This window comes from Heterocephalus glaber, unplaced genomic scaffold (assembly GCF_053883595.1).
Source record: "Heterocephalus glaber isolate CG9 unplaced genomic scaffold, H.glaber_assembly_v1.0 deba00001497, whole genome shotgun sequence".
Lineage (NCBI taxonomy): Eukaryota > Metazoa > Chordata > Mammalia > Rodentia > Bathyergidae > Heterocephalus > Heterocephalus glaber.
The window spans coordinates 15461648-15480153 of NW_028258320.1; the positions used below are offsets into that span (position 1 = coordinate 15461648).

At 37.9% G+C, this 18506-nt stretch overlaps 1 protein-coding gene across 1 annotated transcript in view; it reads right to left on the reverse strand.

Moving 5' to 3' along the window:
• Mcu (mitochondrial calcium uniporter) overlaps nucleotides 1-18506 on the reverse strand; it is a 173148-nt gene that overhangs the window by 153564 nt on the left and 1078 nt on the right. The window lies entirely within an intron of this gene.

The window sequence follows — 18506 nt, forward strand, 5'->3', positions numbered from 1 at the left end:
GAAAACTGATTTTAAAAAGGGGTAGGGATGTGTAGCTCAGTGCAGAAGCCCTAGATTCAATCCCCAGTACCACCACCAACAACAAAAAGAAATTTTTTTTTTTTAATTTGGAAACTGAAAAGAACTTCATGCTTTGCTGCAATGGAAGTGATTTTTGATTTTTGATTTTTTTGGTATCGGGGATCAAACTCAGAACCTTGCGCTTGCAAGGCAAGTGGTGGCACCACTGCGCTATATCCCCAGCCCATCAGTTTTTTTTTTTTTTTGGTTCTGGGGATTGAACTTGGGTCCTTGCGCTTTTGAGGTAGGTGGTGAGACCACTGAGCTAAATCCCCAGCCCTGAAAAGAACTTCAGAACTACAGTATTCTACCTTACAGGTGATTATTTAAATAAATGCCTTCTACCTCAATGAACATGCTAATAAAAATTCACTTACCAACCTTCACAAAAAAACAAACGAATAAAAGTATTTATCCAGAAACCAAATAGGCACAAAAAAAATAAACAAACTTAGGAAATCTAAGTATGGATTTAGCTGGTAATAATACATCCAGATTGGTTTAATTGCAACTAATATGCCATAGTGATGTACATAAGATGTTAATAACAGAGAAGGGGGGGAGGGGATACCTGGAAACTCTGTGTACTATCTTTGCATTTATCCTTAAGCCTAAGACTATTCTAAAACAAAATTTATTTTTAAATGTCAACTGAAGCTACAAAACATAATCTGTAGATTGTAATGTACTTGCTAAACTCTTTTCAGAATGCAATCCAGATGTACTTTAGAAGGTATCTATCTCTATCTCTCTTTCGCTCATCTTTCTCTCCTCTCTCTCCCTCTCTCTCTCTCTCTCTCTCTCTCTCTCTCTCTCTCATCTACGGGATTGGATACATAGATACATGAAGACACCATTGCTGATTTTAACTTTACCCTAGCTATAAAATTATGACCAAGGATCAGACTTCTTTTTTTTTTGGTACCGGGGATCGAACTTGGGACCTTGTGCTTGCAAGGCAGGCAGTGGAACCACTGAGCTAAATCCCCGGCCCCCAGACTTCTTTTTTTATTCCATCTGATCTAACCTTTCTGTGTATACACTGTAATGATTCACTAAGGAGCAATCATCCAGTAATCTTCAACAAATAAAATAAAAGCATCCAAATTCCAAGTAAGGCCAACATTCCAACAACTGTACCTTCATGGTTTAAATCAAGTCTTTGCTTGATGTAGAAATAAAGGAAAGGAATGCACTGTGTCTTTCAACTAGTTGAGAAAACAAGCAACCACTAATATGAAACCTAATAAAAGGAACCCTGGGCAAGAAGACAGGGGACCTGGCTTCTAGCTTCATTTCTACAAGTAGTTTGCTCTCTGATCCTTAAATATCTGTTCCTCAATACCCATGATTTCAAGGCTATATTAACTACAAAAATTCTTCCAAGAATCAGGAGGACCTTGTATAATCACTTCTTGGCTGTACCAGATATTCTCGTTAAATCTTTTATCCTTATCTATCCCATAAAACCCTTAGAGAATCTAAAATATAATAATATCCCACTGTCATCATAGCTTTCTGTTACCTTTACCTTGTATTAGTAATCATACATATATGATCAAATTCAGTAGTTAGGTTCAATGTTGACTTTATGGGTAATTTGATGATTCAATTCTTATCCAGTTCAGTTTATGATCAGAATCGTGGAGAGAACTAACTCAGCTAGTTAGTAAACCAAGGTACCAGTGTGTGTGTGTGTGTGTGTGTGTGTGTGTGTGTGTGTGTGTGTGTAAAATATTTACTTGCTAGTCAGCAACATTTTGACATAGGTCTAGACTTTGCTGTTTTCTCTTTAGAAGCCTGTTTGAAACCAACTGTGACTCTATCAAGATTATATTTAAATGAAATTTTTATTTTGGTTCTTGTACAGTAGAGTTGACAAAGTTTTTATTAACAAGCCAGATAACAAGTATTTTAGGTATATGGACCATATGGTCTCTGTAGTAACAACTCCACTCTCTCCTTACAGTACAAGAGCAGCCATGGACATACACAAATGAATGGATCTATGTTTTGATAAAAACATTTATAAAAACAAGGAGCACTCTAGGCCATAGTTTGCCAGGTCCTATTTTATAGTAACAGGGGACAGTAAAATCAACTGGAAAGATAAATTTTATAAAACCACATCATAAGTTCACACCAAAATAAACTTGTTTGCAGTGGGAAAATACTTATGAATTGTGTTCTTCACATACCTGTGAATGTTCAAGTTTCCCCTGTGTGAACAGGTCACACCATCAATACCTAAGACAGAGCAGGAAAACACTCTCCCTTACATGGTTGTTATGATATAACAGGGGATGTGTTAATTTACATACGCAAAATTTACAAGATGACCTGCAAAAGTAAAATACCAGGTTTTAGCAACTTTAGCAATAAACATAAAAACCCAAACCTGATTAATGTCAACCATTAATGTGACTTCTATCGATTAAATCAAATAAGACAAATATAAAAAGTATTGGCTTTCCTAGAAGAGCGCTTCTGTTTTAATGCAACTCAATTGGTTTAGACTAGCAAATTTTTGTTCCTCCAAACCTATTAAATTTCCAGGAGGCCAGAGTAAGCTGTTTAAACTAACAGTCCTGATTTTCTCTCAGATGGGACATGGGTTGCTCACCAGTATGAATGCTCAGGCCAAGTTCAAATGTATCATCCCTTTGTGTCTAACCTACTAAAAATGTTCCATCCTGCTACAGTCACCTCGCTAAATTGAGCCCCATGTTAGCTACCAGGTGTTCAACAGCAGACTGGAGCAAAGAGCCAGCCCACAAGGATCAAGCAAGTGCCTTTTAAAAAACTAATCTTAAGAAGTTTCTCTACATGGCTTTGCAAAGTAAGCAAAAACCATGCCAAATAGTAAAAAAGGCACTTACTTGACTCCCACAGGCCAGCTCCACACTCTAGCAGCTAAGATGTCACTGGCATGGTACATGGAGAGTGAGGAAGAAACGGAATCTTGCAACCACTGTAGGAATGGTAGTGAAAGACCTAAAAGAACAGAAAAAAGTAAAATCAATGTCAAAAGTAAAGGCCCTCAGGAGCCTGCTCACATGGGTACCTCAGGATATAATGCCAAAGAAGAAAAGAAAGCCTCAAAAGATCTTATTTATGTCATTCTTATCTACTAGTTTAAGTAACCCTTAGGACAATAGGGCACTTTTTGAAGAATATGGATTGTAACCTAGAATAAATTCAGATTGATTTTTGAAAAGCTCTGCAATATGCTTTACTTCAGAAAAGTATTAAATCTTTGATTACCATAGGGTAAACTCAAAATGATGTAAAAATTAGGATCCTGAATAATTCACAAACCACTACTTTTAGAAATACTTTTTTTTTTTTTTTTGGTACCGGTGATCGAACTCTGGTCCTTAGCTTGCGAGGCGGGCAGTGGAACCACTGAGCTAAATCCCCGGCCTTAGAAATACTTTTAAAGGGGGAAATTTTTTTCATCCTACCTCTGTGCTTTTGAAATCAACAACAAGAAAAATGGATAGAACTTTAACAAACAATGAGGAAATAGAATTTTTTTAGTTTAAGGGAATTCTGACAACAGAAGTCTCAAACAAAACTCAGAAAACTTCGATGGATTAAAAGAGGTGCGGAGGGGACCTAGGGTGCAGCTCAGTCCTAGAGCGTTTGCCAAGCATGCACAAGATCCTGGGTTTGATCCACAGCACCACAAAAACTCAATCAATCCAGTTAATTTGCTTTGCCACGCAATTCTCTGGAATAGGGGTTGTTTGAAAATAACCAGAGATCTTTCCAAAACAAGAAAAAAACCAAAAGAAGCCCTTTCACATATCACTACCTCCTCTCCCCACACCTACACTATGAATGAGGAAAATAATTGTGTGGTTAGCAAGAAAAACAACAGTAAAAAACAAAAATCCTTTTTAATTATCTTAAATCACTTTCCTCCTTCCTATAAAAAAAACTCTTCCTTTACTGAAGATCTCTTTCTTTTTCCCTCAGAACCACGGAAGAAACAAACAAGCTGCTGATTTTCATCATCCTTGAGGCTCTAGAATCTATCAAATGAAAAGCAGCAAAAATACTTTTTTATTCTAAATAAGTGTTAGCCAAAAGACTAGTCTTACAAGACCCTTAATTCTAATATGCTTTAAATTGATCACTCTTTTTAACAGACAATCTAGTGGCTCACACTGCCCAGCTCTCAATTAATTTAATTAGAATGAGATACTCACTGTTAATAGCATATCTGGCCAGACTACATCTTTAGTGCCTAAATAACCTTTTTTTAAAATTTTGACTTGTGTTGCCTTGCCTTAGCTACTGTCCCTGGAAAGCATCCCATTTTCAGTGTTTCCCTCGCTACCTCAGCATTTCCAGTTAATGCACTATATAGCAAGTCATCTGGAGGGACCTGAATGAAGCTCTGCACTGTATATTCTGTAAAAATGCTTAAACCTTATGAAGGATGCTATAAATGAAACATAACAGCATGAAATTGAGGACATAAAAAAATTTATCAGAGATTTTTAAAAAAACGACTACAAAATAAGACTACACAGTACTTGGACCAGGGATTTAGCTCAGTGGTTCCGCTGACTGCCTCAGAAGCGCAAAGACCTGAGTTTGATCCCCAGTACCAAAAAACAAACAAACAAAAAGAACACACAGTACTTAATGGTACAAGATCCCAATGATGAATGTAACTGTATTTTATTCCTAAAATGTACCAATAAACTTAATGGGAAAAAAAAGAATACACAGTACATTAAATGGATGCACCTTGAGGCGATTCTCTTAAATGAAATAAACAGGATACATATGTGTAAGTACCGAATAGTTTTTCTGGTGTGAGAAACTGAAAGTGTAAATAAGGACTAAAAGGTATAATAGATAATGTGAAATAGGAAGAAAGGGGGCAAAGGGGAAGGGGAAGTGGGAGGGGTAGGGGAAAGGAAAGAAGGGAATAGAATTAATATGAGAAAATGAAAAATAGGAAACAAAGTCTGTAAACAGGGAGGGATGGAGGGGTTGAAGGGAGGGCAGGGGAAGGGGGAAAAAATAAGACTCAAGAGAGATTATGTAAAGGTGCAAATTTCCAATGATGAATGTAACTGTATTGTATACTTAAAATGTACCAATAAAATTAATTTTTAAAAAACAGTAAAAAAAAATACATAGTACATGAGTTAATAGGTAAGTTTATTATTAAAGTAAATATTTCACATCAATTATCTGTCTCAATACACACACACACACACACACACCCCTTGATTCCTAAACCTCATTTTTCTCTGGCTTGTTCCATAAAACCATGATAAAAAGGCCAGGGTTTAGCTCAGCGGTTCTGCTGCCTGCTTCACAAGCGCAAGGTCCCAAGTTCGACCCTCCGTACCAAAAAAAAAAAAAAAAAAAGATAAAATTCAAGAGCAGTGGTTTTTATTTTTATTTTTTACCATAAAAGGCTATAGCCTTTTATAAATACAGCAGATAGTCTCCAAACTGCAGACAATTCCAAACTCACAGAAAGAAACAATGAATTAACACCAGCAAGTTTCCATCCACAATTTGTCGGCACTTGAAAAATCTGAGGATTTTAGCAAACCATGCTTTTGTTGCGGCAGCTCAGCCCCTTCTGAGCACACTGTATTACAGCAGATAGTGCTCTGCATTTTGCACAAGGCGTGTGTGTTCACCTGTGCAATGAAACACGACCTTCTCTGCCTTCACTGAAGTACTAAGGGTTTTCCAAGGAATACAATAAACAAGGCCACTGCACACCAAAAAAGGAAATTGGGATTTTGGAAGTCAAAACAACATTCCTTAGTCTAACTTTTAAAATGACATAATAGATTCCTCTTTCCTGTCCCACAAAATATTCAGTCAACAGGAAAATGATTAAATATATGGAATAGAAGGGCAACCCACTTTGGTCCCCCTTCTGTCTCTCTTAGGGAGAAGCTTTCTTTCTCCCAATAAATTTTTCCTACTCTTTAAAACAAAAAACAAAACAAAACAAATATATAGAGAGACAAAAATGCTACATAGTAGTTAAAAATAAACCAGAAGGGGCCGGGAATTTAGCTCAGTGGTTTCGCCGCCTGCTGCGCAAGCGCAAGGACCCGAGTTCGATCCCCGGTACCAAAAATAAATAAATAAATAAAAATAAAATAAACCAGAACCACATGAACCAATTATTTTCAAAGTATTAAAATGAGGGCCGGGGATTTAGCTCAGTGGTTCTGCTGCCTGCCTTGCAAGTGCAAGGTCCCAAGTTCGATCTCCGGTACCACAAAAACCAAAAAACAAAAAACCCGAAAGTATTAAAATGAACAAACTGAAGGATACATACAGTGTAATACCTTCTAAGTAAGTGTTTAAAATGTGCTTATAATAACACATAAAGATTTATAGATACATAAACATACACATGTATAGACATATACTCATAGAGTAAAAGAATAAACACGGGTGGATGATAAACACCAATTTAGAGACAGGACGAGAAATAGGATGGAGGAAAGGTATTTGGATACAGCAATTACAATGTTTAATTTCTCAAGCTAAAGAGCATACATTACTCCACTTGTTTTTACAGATCCAACATACTCCTTTTTTTTTTTTTTTTTTTTTTTGGTTTTCTGAGACAGGGTCTCCCTGTGTAGTTCAGGATGGCCTTGAACTCACTATGTAGTCCTCAAACTTGCCCTGATCCTCTAGCCTTAGCCTCCAGGGCATACTTAACAATTTAAAAAGAAAAGACTTTTCCCCTTGGATGTCTGATTAGACAGTGTAATTTCCTTACATAGGACACCTCCCATCCCTAAAAGAAAACGCCCTCTGGTGATGGGACGGCCTTTCTGGGTGAGCCCCTCTGACAGCACAGCCATCAGCACTTTGTCAGTGCTGTGATTTTCTGATGCTGGCTGTGATGTGACCTTTGGAACCACAACTCAAGGCTTAGCCTGTCTCCACTTTTAATCTTACCAGAATACTCCTTTTAGGCAAAAAATCTATGATAGTTCTCTTTCATTCTCCTCTGGTACTGCTAAAAGCTCTAGCAATCAAAATGAAAGCCATTATATATTTAAAGCTCACCCAATTTGTGGCACTTGGCTATGCTAAGAACTTGAATTTATTCTGAATCAAAGACTAATGCAGAATGAGATATTAAAATCAGAGAAAGCATTACTAGAGTTCAGCTCTCCGTTAAAGAAATACTCCAAAATTGTGTGATACGTTACACTAAAGTTCTGTTTTCCCATCTTAACAACTCATCAACATCTCATCAACTGTGCATAGAAAAAAATTTTTTTCTTTTTTTGGTACCAGGGATCAAACTCGGGACCTTGTGCTTGCAAGGCAGGAGGCAGCACCACTGAGCTAAATCCCTGGCCCAAAATGTTTTCTTTTTTTTTGGTGGTGGTACCAGGGATTGAACATAGGGCCTTTGCCCTGAGCTACATACCCAGATCTTTTTTTTTTTTTTAATCTTGAGGCAGAATCTCACTAAATTACTAAATTGCCCAGGCCAGGCTAAAAATTGCAATTCTCCTGTCCCAGTCTTCCAGAGTGCTGGGATTACAGGTGTACATTACCCCACCTGGCTGAAAATATTTTGTTTTGATACTTAAGTCAGAACTTAAATTTTTTTTAAAAAAATTGTACTTTCTTTACAGTTAAAGAATAAAATAAAGAAACATGAAATATGTAAGGTATGTGAATGTATACCACTGGGGATTAGAGTCCCCTAATGGGGAGGGCAAACCTAACCAGTTTTTGAACAGAAAATTCATTTTCCTATCTATTCAGCAGCTTCTAGCACCACAAAGATAAGGGAAAGAGAGTTGAAAGAAACTGACATATCAAAACAGACATAAACTGGTGTTCTGCCTACCAAAAAAAAAAAAAAAGGAATTCCACCAACAGCAAATGAAAAGCTTTTAATCTCCAATCTTTTCATTAGGTTTTTACTACTTCCACTCATTCGACCTATCTTTAAGTACTTCTTTAAAGTATTCTGACATATATATTGTTTTAAAAAGAAAAAAACAGGGGCTGGGATTTTAGCTCAGTGGTTGTGCTGCTTGCCTCACAAGCACAAGGACCTGAGTTCGATCCCTGTTACCCAAAAAAACAGGTTTTTATCACACTTGGTCATTTGCTATAGTCTTGCTTCATGGCAATGAGGTCAGAGGAAATTTAGACACTTAGCTCCAAAATAAACACCTCCAAAAGTCTGTCATCTTTGGAAATATGTATATGTAAGGAATTTAGAGCTGGCATTATCTCTTTCAAATAGTTCTTTTCTCTCCTCAATAATGTCCAGGACTGCCCAGCCCCTAACAATACATGCGAGGTACGTTATTGTATCAATTTCTTAAATTGCTTTTACATAGCAGTTCCATTGCCTTTTCCCATGACTACTGTTACTTAGCCTTTTATATAGTCCTGCTTCTTTCAGCATAATGTGAACTGTTTTAAGATTACTAGCTGCTGCATCAATCAGAGAAGTCATTCCTTCTTGACAGTCTATGACCTCCATCACTGTCGAATCTGAGCATAGAGAGCAAGATGATCTATAGCAGAGTTGAAGGATTTAAACAATGGACTTTAGGACTGCTTAGCTCCCCAGCTCTCATCCACCCAGCACTGAGCCTATGTTCCTGACATGTACTGGGCTCTGCTCACAGAGATGGAAGAATTTATGGACTACTTGTAGTTGCCTATAAAATAACATGAGGGGCCGGGGATTTACCTCAGTGCCGCTGCCTGCCTCTCAAGGCCAAGGTCCTGAGTTTGATCCCCGGTAACAAAACAATTAATAATAACATGGGCAACTACCCACTTTCTAAGACTTCACACTAAGTATTCCAGTAGTAAAACCACAAAGGAAAACAGAAACACTTTCTGTTTCAGGCTGGCAGTCCACAACTTAAAATTAACGTAGATAAACGTACCATCCCATTTTGCTTCAACACTCCAACCTTAAATGCTTTATCCTTTCTCCCAACTCTCCTACTCTCTCCCCACATCTTTACCTCTTCCTCTACTCTGTCAACAGTTCAGGAAAAAAAGTTTAGAGAAAACAAGACAAAGGAGAAAGTGGCACTAAAGGCATAATAACTGTGTAAGGGGAATGAATACAGGGTAAACTGTTTATCAAAATGTCAGAAGTATTTATGAAAACTGTCCTGGAAAGGAACTGGAAGACTGTTTATCTTCAAGTTCTCATCCTTGTGAGAATGTAAAAAATATGATGCCTAGGTTTATGATTCTATACAAGGCTTCCAATGAAATAACATAAAAGTTACTTGTAAAGTGTTATACAAAAATGAAACATATCTTATAATTAAAGAAGCCCTTTAGAGTTCACCTAATCAAGCATTCTTATTTAACAAACAAAAATATTAAGACCAAAGAGGTTAAGTGACTTGCCCAAGATCAAACAGCAAGATCAAAAGATCAAAAGAAGAGACGCAACAGCGCTCCAGATTTTGACCTCTAATATACCACATGGCACCTAATCCTCTTCAATAACTTTTTTTTTGGTACCGGGGATCAAACTTGGGACCTTGCACTTACAAGCCAGGCAGCGGAACCACTGAGCTAAATCCCTGGCCCTCTTCAATAACTTTTAGTTTATTTATTTTCACAACCCACTCACAACTAACATCCCTTCATTTATTTAACTATCTCAGATAACCAACAGAAATATTCTGTGATGGTACAGCAATCCCTTGCTTATAAGATTTTAAAAGGTTCACTATCAACATTGCAAATATAATCTCTTATGGTACAACAGATACTGCAATGTCTCTAGGAAAATTGTCACAGTTATCTAAGAAACATATACCTACCTTACTGTAATACCCAGAAGACTGAAGATTGACTGCTTTCTAAATAATCTGTAAAGTATGTAGTCAATTAAAATGCTAGAGAATCACTCCAAGTAATTTATTTTTATACCTTTTGAGAAACTGAGGTGGCCAAGTAATAGGTGTCTCCCATATTTATATTTTTAACATGAAAATGAAAGTTGCTAAAATTTTACAAAGAAATGTTTCATGCTTAGGAATGCCTACTTAAAAATTTAAAAATAAGTAGTGCTCTATTATACAGTAGGGTGACTGTGGATAAATGCACTGTATTTGAATGTTTTTACCCACATAGAAATAGTATAAATGTTTGAGCTAACAGATATGGTTACACTGATTAGAACACTACAAAATGTACACATCTATTGACTGCATCACATTATACCCCAAAAATAGGTAAAATTTTTATAAATTAGGAAAAAAAACCCATCAGTCCTCAATAAGGAATCAAAACAAGGTAAGGCCATTAAAGAAACCTTTATCGGGCCGGGGATTTAGCTCAGTGGTTTCGCCGCCTGCTGTGCAAGCGCAAGGACCTGAGTTTGATCCCCGGCGCCAAAAAAAAAAAGAAACCTTTATCAACTCATATACTATAAAATTGAAAAGTTAAAGAGAACAAAGTCAAAGAAAACTACTCAAAAGTATTCCTCTAACCAGGCACACTGAAGTATGCCTGTAATACTGGCTATTGTGGAGGCTGAGGCAGGGAAATCATGAGTTAAAGGACAGCCTAGGCAATTTGGCGAGCCCTTGTCTCAAAATAAATAGGCTCAGAAATATAGCTCACTGGTAGAATGTCCTTGTGTTCAATCCCAGTAGAAAGAAAAAAAAATTCCTATAATTAATGAACAAAATATTAAGAGCTACCAGTATTACACAAAGCTTTGAAAGAGTGTAACACAGAGAATACAATCTTGCAACAAAGATTTGCTGAGTACTTTTCATGGTGTGTGTCCTTTTCATACTGCTGTGAAAAATCTCCCAAATCCTACCAGAAAGAGGAGGGAGGCAAGTACATGAGAATAAAGTAGGCATCTCATTTGATATATAAATCTTTAAAATCACTTAAAAATAATTAGAGCACAACTGCACTTTAAAATACAAATCAAAGGCATAGAAAAGATAACAAAGATGCATACTTAATGTAACATAAAAATGAACATTTCGAAGGTCAAGAAATAAAGTTTCAGAGCTTGAGTAATGCGGTCACATGTTGAACTGAATTGCCCTTCTACCTGGTACTAGTTAAGAGACACTCCACATGCAATCACCAAGGTCAATCAATTCCTCTGAAATCTCCTTCCTCTTTATTTCCTTTTCTCTATCCCCAGTGCTACTGTCCTAGTTCTAGCATCTCTTGCCTGATCCGCTGAGCTGCTCCTTACTAGTCTCTTTCCCTCCCTGGCCCCATCTCTCCACCCACCCTTCACACAGCTGACAGTGTGACCTACCTAAAAGCACGACACTGATCAGGTGATTCTCTTACTTAATTCTTCAACATGTGGAGAGCAGGCTGTGCCCTATGCCATGTTGTATAGGGTAACAGCCTTCTGGCTGTGCCTTGCCCTGAGTGATTCTATTCTATAAAACAGCAGTTTGGGTCCATTTTGAGTGCAGATGCTAAGGGAGAATGACTTGGTAACTTGTCTATGCAGTAAATAACCACCAGATATTGGGCACAACAAACTTAGGGTCCCAGCTATCTAGCACAATTGTAAGATATAAGCTGATAAATAAACTAATCTCAGTCACAAAAAATTGCCACTTGTGAACTTACCAAATTAAATGAGGGGCGCATGGACACATGAAAGTGTTGTAAGAAAAAAACAGGCCCAGGAGCTTATAGGACACATTAGACTAACAAATGATGCAACCCACTCACCCCAGTCATATAAAAGGAAGGACATCCAATACCAGGTACAAGTGGCGCCACAATCGTCGGACCACATGGTGAAAGCAACACAATGTCCATAGGCCATGAACTCTAGCCCTCTATCCCCCAGCTTCCATTCAGCTAGAACTCCCTGCTTGACATGGCCCACTCAAACTGCCTTCCTGCCATCCAGGATTGGGTGCTCTCAACAAAACGTGTGCCTGCTCTAAGAAGCTCCGCCTGCTCTGTCACCTTACCCATTGACCTGCAGTGACTTTTCAGATCTCTGTGGACTCTGCCTTGCCTTTCAGTTCTGCCTCTCCCAATCTTGCAGCCACTGTTAACCTTTTCCTGGCCATGTGGAATCTTATACATTATTGTACAAAGTGTGAGGTGTGACTTGAGCACTACAGATAATTAGTGACTAAGCTTGGAATAAAAGAACCGGTAGCTTGCTCACTGGCTACCAAGTGAACCTTCAGTACTTGGCCTGAGGAGGCTGATGAGACTGATATAGCTTGTGAATTTATTGTTATTCAATAAATTCTAACACTGCAGAAAGACACAAACATGTACAGTCTATGTTAGAGCATAGCTTGCTTGTGACAACTCATCTATTGAGAAGCTGTATTTGTTAAACTATGGCTTAAGTTGTTAAATACTGGGTCCCACCAGTATTTAACAAAACAACAGAAATTGTGTATGCCTCAGAGATAGTAAAATTATTGTTTCATGAAACTTTTCTTTAGTTTTACTTGTGCACAATGCACACACATAATCATGATGTAAAACATACTTCTACTGTGAGTTTATAATAAACCACTATTAACATACAGAATAAAATTTCAACTCATTCACAAGTCCCTTCACCATCAGAGCTGGTCTCTCCCCACGGAACAGTGGTTAAGAAATAGACTCAGGAGCCAGATTGTTTGGGTTGATGTGCCAGGTGTGTGATTTACTGTGTGATCTGGGTAGGTAATTTACTGACTGTGTATCACTCACCAGCTGTAATCCTAAGCAAATCACTTAATCAATCTGAGATAACTCAGTTTCACTATCTGTAAAATAAGGATAACTACAGTCCTCACATCAGAAGATAGCATAAGAATTAAGTGAGATAGGGCTACCCGCTGGGGACCCCTCCTGCCTCTCAGGAGCTTTCCTACCAACAAATATCTTCCAAAAAAAAAAGAATTCAGTGAGATATAAAGTGCTTGCCATATGGTATATTTGATAAATATTAAATATCATTGGTATCACTACTATCATCCAGCTATTCTTGTCTACACTCTGGTTGTAACAAACTACCAGCTGATTCTCAAATACATCCTACCTCTTCATACCATCATGTCAGATCTTGGTGCCACCTGGAATGTCTTTCTAGCCTCCCCCAATATTGTATTTTCTCATGTTCCAGCTCAAGCAAAGCTTCCTCTATGAAGCCTCCCCAAGCTCCAACAGATAACTCTAAGTGTTCCCACTGAGTCTCCAAAAAAAAAAAAAAACAGCAGCAGAAGCAGCACAGCCAGTCATACTACATAAAAATGCCCTGGCCAGGCAGTGAACTTTTTTAGGACCACCATCAAGGCATATCTCCCCAGCACCAGCACAGAAACTCACAAGAGTTTGAGTTCCACAAATATTTTCTGATTGATCCCAGGTTATTTAACCTTTCTAGGTCTTCATTTTCCATCAGTACAAAGCATATTTTACCTAGAGGCTTGTTGTGGATATGCTAGAAATGTTTTAAAAGAACAAAGCAATACTCAATACTGTTTAGCATTCCAGACTAAATTACAAGATCCCCGGGCACAAGCATCTTAGATCTCAGCCAGCTAATGTCCTGGATGGGGTGAGTGAGTGGAGAAAGAAATTTCAGAAATGCAGTGAGAAGGATATGAGAACTTTTAGGGGAAAACTGCAGCAGATACTTAAGAAAAGAACAGGGCTGGAGATGAAGAGGAAGGAGGACTGACCCTCAGAATGGTACAGCTTTAGTTCTTGCCAGACCTAGGTTTAAATCCAAAGCATTTGTCCTATGCATCTCTGCATCCATAGCACTAAAACAGTTTATGATACTTAAGAACAAATAAACCTCTCATTCTCAATTTTCTCAGCTATAAAACTGGGATAATACCTCTCATAGGGTTATGATGGGAATCAAAGGAAATAACAATGCCCTCAGATCTTAGATGCTTTTTTCTATATCTACTCCTCTATTTATAGAGGTCAGGTAGCTCAAGCTAACCTATTTGCTTTTTTTATTATTAGACAAATTATCAGACATATTAACTTTCTCTGTACTAAAATTTAAAACAGACATAATTATTCCTAAATATCCTGTAAAACCACTTACTATACATAAGTGGAACAAAGAAGGCCTGTTTTAGAGGGCAAAAAAAAGAGAAGTTTTAAAGGATCTTGTTACCTATAAAGAAGTACAGTGTAGGACTGTACATTTCTGACTTTCCAGTGAACAGTCTCATATACCTAATGAACTCCTCATCAATTTTCCTATTATTATTACAAGTACTCTTCAAATGACAAAAACAGACAATAAGTAGCAAGAAAAAATGTAAATCCTGAAAACTTTAGTAACAAAGCATGAAAGATAAACACCTCACTCTTAAATTAATAAATACAAGTGCCATTAAAGAACCTTGGGAAAAGGTTTTTATTTTTAAGAGATGTTAAAATGCAATGTCATATTACCCAGTTACTCTAGAAATGCATTAGAAAAAGTTTAGCCTTAGCATGCTATTAGTCCCAGATGGTGATGTAATTTACCAAGTTATAGTTTTACCAACATAAAAGATTTAAGCCTGTATACAATTTATGGGCCAATAATTCATTAAACTTATTAAAATTAATTTGAAGTCAATTTTCATTTTTACACAGGTCATCTCACTGTAAGCACTTAACAAAGTACAGTGAAATAAATGGATTGCTTCCCTTTTACTTTTAACCGAGGACAGAGGACAGATTTTTGTTTTCTGTTGGTTTGGCTTTTGTGGTACTGGAGTCTGACTCCAGCATATATTTGTAATAATCTGCACAATTATCATGCTTTTGCTGGCTACAGACCAAAAATTAGTGAGGCCTACAGAGCTAATCCAGTGGTACCAACTCTTTTCACCAATTCACCCTAAAGAAGTGTAATATAGAACCAAGGACAGCTCTGGCAATACCATGTTTCAAGCAATTACCCAAATTTGGCTAGCTAAGCAACAGGATATTAAATAAATCAAGGGGATGTGTGCGATAAGATATACCTCTTTGTCTTGTCTCTCAGTAAGATAAGGTGCCCACAAATAAAACATTTACAGAACTAGACAAGTCAGTGTCAATCTTCGTCCTGAAGAAAAAGTCTATCAGAACTCAGAGAAGACAGAATAGAATGGAAAGGGATTAAGAGCTAGGAATCACACAATTATGATTCATACTAGGACTTCTTGAACCCACCTCCATTTGGGGAGAGGACTGGGGATCAAATCCAGAACCCTTTGCTCACCGGGAAGGTGTGACGAACCCACCTCCATTTAAAAGAATTTTAATCTTAGGTCTGTTATTAATCACAAACATAACCTAACAAGTCACTTCACTTAGTTCTTAGGTCTATAAATCAAGAATGTTAGATTCAAATGCAGCTTTAGTTGGGTACAGTAATACATGCTTATAGTCCCAACTACTCAGAAAGCTGAAGCAGGAGAATCACAACCCATCTCAAAGTAAAAAAGGCTATCAATGCAGCTCAGTGATAGAATGCCCCTGGGTTCAATTCCTAGTACTGCAAAACAACACAACAGAACAAAAACAACAACAAAAAAGAAATGTAGGTCACAATCTTTACCCTGGACCTTAGAGATTAGAGTGTCTAGGGTGATCAAGGCTGAATTTTACCTACAGAAAAATTGCGTAAGCATTTACCATGGATATATCTGACATCTGAGGATGGAGCAGACTGGCTTGAGTACAGGGAGTATTTGAGGAAGATGGGGCCAGACCATGATAGACTCAATTAAAAAACAATTTGCCTCTGCCAGGCACATAACCTCATTAAAACCCTGAGGTTAAGCTGAAACAGTATTGTTGCCAAAGACTGCAATGTGTAAAGGACAGCCACAAACCATAACAATATGACAGACCTGAGTAAGATATTAAGTAATTCAGCAGGCAGTTGACCATTAGGAAATGGCCATACTTCAAGCCTGTCATAATCAGAGACAGTTTGATTTAGCAAAGGAACTACACAGCCCACAAAAGCAGCTCCCCTTCAAAGAATCACCCTAGAAAACAGCAGCCACCTTCACTAACCATACAGAAAGGCATAAAACAAACATTTTATATCACTCTAAGTTCTGGTCACTTGCTAAAGAGCAGTAACAAGCTCTTCACACAGTAAGGGATAAATGGCACTAATGGTGCTAAAATTTTGAAAATGCCCTGCACCTTTACTCCAATTTACTCAGTTGAAAGATGTTTTAAAGTAGGCCAAGGTGTTATGAGCCTGTAATTCAAGCTACTTGGGAGGCTGGGACAGGAGGATCACTTGAACTCAGGAGTTACAGGCCAGCCTGGGCATCAAAGACATTTTAATGGAAGGTAAAAGGGCCAGTTATCCTTACAACTTTGCAACTGCATTTGCCAATCAGCTGAATTACTGCACTGCTTTAGACTCATTCCCCAAACTCAGAAAAGATGTATTTCAAAAAAGAGAACCATTGAGGAAAACATTAAGCAGTACTATAACTGGCTAACCACCCTCCTCCCAGCTCTAATTTACCACAGCTACTACAGCAGAATAAAAGTGGCTCAAGTTCGACTTGTGATCCAGTCCAGTGCAGACTGCCATCTGCTGCACGTACACAGGATGTCTCCCGAGCAAGCTTCACTCTTAGTGTCGTTTCCCAGGAACCTTCTAAGGGAGACCTTTATAAGGCCTTTCTGGCAAATTGTTTATTTACACATTCACTTTATATATGTGCTTCAAATCACATCTACTTAGATTCCAATTCATGGGGTTTTGGAATACAATAACTTACTGACAGTTAATTTTATAATAGAGTCGTGAGATGTAAAGGAGCAACAGCAATTTACAAGAAAAAGAACACAACTAAGGAGTCATAATCTGTGGGGCACACAGGGGTCCAAAACCTTATGCACCAGCTCTGCGATCTGCGCCTCAATTTGAGACATGATTTCAAGATACTAATCTCCAAGAGATACCTTTCAAATTGAATGTGTTGAGGGGACTCATAGAAATACCAAACGGAGGGCCAGGGATTTAGCTCAGTGGCGTCACACCTACCTTGCAAGTGCAAGGTCCTGAGTTTGACCACCGATACCGAGAGGGAAAAAAAAAAAGAAATACCAGATGGAGACAGTTATGCATGAAGATATTGTAGCAACTGTAGACAAAACTTCTGTAAATAAGGGGGGGTTGAAGGGAAGGGAGGGGATTGGGAGAAAAAGAAGAATCAAGATATATCATGCACAGGTACAAATTCCCTTTGATGGGGCTGGGGATTTAGCTCAGTGGTTTTGTCACCTGCTTCGCAAGCGCAAGGACCCGAGTTTGATCCCCGGTGCCAAAAAAACAAAACAAAACAAAACAAATTCCCTTTGATGAATGTGATCGTTATGTATATTTAAACTGTACCAATAAAATTAAAATTAAAAAAAAGAAAGTGACAAGAATGATGAGATGAGTATGTTTGAAGTGAGAGGGTGGATGTTGAAGGGGATTCATGGCAATATGTCTTTTACTGAAATAAATATTTTCTGATTAAAAAATGTGTTTACATACTTTAAATCATCAAGTTCAACTCTGCAAAATCTCACAATTCTAAGTTCACTTACAAGTCACCATTTCCAGGACAACACTCTGCCCTTCAGAAAACACTCCACTGTAATCCCCAGAACAGAGCAGAACACTTTCATGAAGTATCCCCATAAGGAAGACGCTCACAGCCTGATGGATTCGCATAGTGGAAAATATGAGGCACAAAATTTTAAATGCTACATGAATAACACACCCAGACAGTATTAAAAACAAACCGTGCAAAGTCAGATCTCTTACTAAAAGACAGAAACAAAGACAACTTGGGGACTCTTTAAATAGTTTGGGGGAGAGAGGAATGCAATCAGATTTTTGGGTGACCTTAGATTTTTTTAAGAGAAAAAAACGACTTAACTGGAGGCTATGAAACACATAAATCTGAACTGAACTGTGGAAAAGCTCAGCTGTCACCCAAAAGCTTCAGCAAAACAAAAGCAATATGCCAGTATGCCAAATATGAAAAAGTACAATTTACTCATAAGAATGAGAATGGGGGGGGGGGAGAATGAAAATAGGATCCATAACTATGACTAATAGTAGCAATACTATCTTGGATTTCCAGAGTATCAGTTCTTTTCATAGCTCTTAGACAATTTTATGCTATCAGGGGTCTCAGGGCATTCTCTCCGAAAACCTCCAATTGTTTCTTTAAGAGCTCTGTAATCAGAACAAGGCAGGTGTTGAGACTGTGGAGAGCTGAAGGCACTGGTTTCTTCTCTCAGGCTGTATGCAGTGATCCTCTTATTACCACACTATACAATTTAGCCCTAGGAAATAAAATCTACACTCATTCTCTCAGACTTGGCCAGAAACCAAAGCCTTTGGGTATAGAAAGTCCAAAGGAAGGGAACCTACTGCCTTGTTAGCTCAAGAA